Genomic DNA, 1960 nt, shown 5'->3' on the forward strand with positions numbered 1-1960 from the left:
GACTTGGCTGCTGCATCAATCAGTTTGCTCTGGAGCCCTCCTTCCTCAGCTAAGGCAAAAATCTGTGAGCTGGACGCTATAAAACTGTGGGCTAGCTCACACTAACTCAGCTTAGAGGGAACACTGCCTGTGAGGTAGGTGGGGCCGAGAGAGCTCTGACAGAAACTGCTCTTTTTCAAGGACATCTCTTATCAGAACTAGGGCTTGCCCAAGGTCATCCAGCAGGTGCAAGTGGAGGAGTGGGGACTCAAACCCGGTTCTCCCAGATTAGAGTCCGCACACTGAACCACTACACCAAACTGGCTCTTAAGGGGATTAAGGGGGTATATCCCTCGACCACATTGATCCATGGACTTTGGGGTTCCAAATTACTTGTCTCTTCATTCAGAAGTGGAGCCAGTGCCTTAGGATCCCCTCCTTCTCTCATCCCCCCCACCCCCGCAACCGCATTGCCTGTGTAGAGTGCAGGGAACTACAGCGAAAGTGGCAGGCTCCTGTTTGGTTCCTTATTTCTTTCTTCCTGGCTGACTTCGTGCTTCCACAGTGACCCCCACCCACCGCCCTGCAGGGGGGATTTCTGCTGCAACACTTCTCAGACTTGGAAGTGGAAGCCCGCCCAGGGAGACAAGCCAAAGGAGGAGAGGTGGGCGAGCAGACAGGATGGAGATGGCTGCTCTGCTGCCGCCGGTGGCTTGTGTGCGCCCTGCGTTGGTGCAACCGGGCTGGACTGAGAAGGCGGGAGCTGAAGGAAAAACCCGGGAGGGGAAGCTGAGGGAGTGCTGTGTTTCTCTCTCCCTTGGCGGCCGCCTTCCTCGGCGATGAGGGCACAGGCGCATGCAAGCGAGCGAGGTCTGCAATCTTGCACTGGAGGGAGAAGGGGAGAAATCTCTGTAGTTGCAGGTTCAGTAACTTTTTCCCCACCATAGAGAACAATGGAGGGGATGGGGGCAACCTGTTTGGGGGCCCATAGCATTGGACCCCCTGGCCCAATGTTCTTCAAACTTGGTTGGTATCTTGGAGAGAGGCTCCAGCAGCTACCCTGCGAGTTTGGAGCCTCTCCCTCAAGCCCCTTCTCCTCCAGTCTTCAGAATATACCCTATGTTTTTGCCATTGACTTCAAAGGCCCATAGGATATAATGGGGCCGAATTGCTGCCAAAATTCGGCAGCAATTCGGCGGCAAGCCGATTCAGATCAGAGAATCTGAATTGGCCTGCAGCAGCCCAAAAATGGGCCATTTTCAGGGGTGCATTTGGTTCGGACGAACCGAATGCACATCCCTAGTTTGTACCATGAATCTAAGACAGGCTCTGTTATCGTATACATGCTAGTAACTGCTGTGCCAGAGGAATGCCACATACTACAGTGCTAATGTTCATATAGTACAATGGTATTATCAAGTTTCCGAGAGCACACCATATCAAGCACCTGTGCTGTGACCGCTGCATGACCTCCTCCTATCTCAATGGAACTGTTATGTCATTTAGCAACAATTAGAATCCTAGCCAATTTAAGTAATTTACTGCAAAGGGGGAGTCAACCACAAAATGGCTGCCACCAGAGGTGGAGTCAACCACAAAACGGCTGCCACCAGAGGTGGTGTCAACTGCAAAATGGCTGCCACCAAAGGGGAAGTCAACCACAAAATGGCTGCCACCGGAGGTGGCGTGAACCACAAAATGGCTGCCAGTGGAGGTGGAGTCAACCACAAAACGGCGGCCACCAGAGGTGGAGTCAACCACAAAATGGCTGTTAGAGGAGGTGGAGCCCCACATACACCCAGAATTTCAAATGCAGGCAAGGAGAAATGAAACTGTGCTAGGCAAGAGCTCCACGTGGCCTACAACTTTCTGAAAACACTTGGTGGGCACCAGGTAAGGCGTGGGCAGGCTCCATGGCAACCATGGGGCACCACGTTGGAGACCCCGGCCATAGGAGTACATTTTTTAAAATATATCTAAA

The 1960-nt window shown here is 52.6% G+C and overlaps 1 protein-coding gene across 1 annotated transcript in view; it reads left to right on the forward strand.

The window, feature by feature from the left end:
• Positions 1–1960, forward strand: part of LOC107119289 (TBC1 domain family member 21-like) — a gene marked incomplete at its 3' end in the record, with an annotated part of 35383 nt that overhangs the window by 26395 nt on the left and 7028 nt on the right. The window lies entirely within an intron of this gene.

The sequence above is a fragment of the Gekko japonicus genome, unplaced genomic scaffold (assembly GCF_001447785.1).
Source record: "Gekko japonicus isolate JY-2015 unplaced genomic scaffold, Gekko_japonicus_V1.1 scaffold4099, whole genome shotgun sequence".
NCBI classification, from domain to species: Eukaryota; Metazoa; Chordata; class Lepidosauria; order Squamata; family Gekkonidae; genus Gekko; species Gekko japonicus.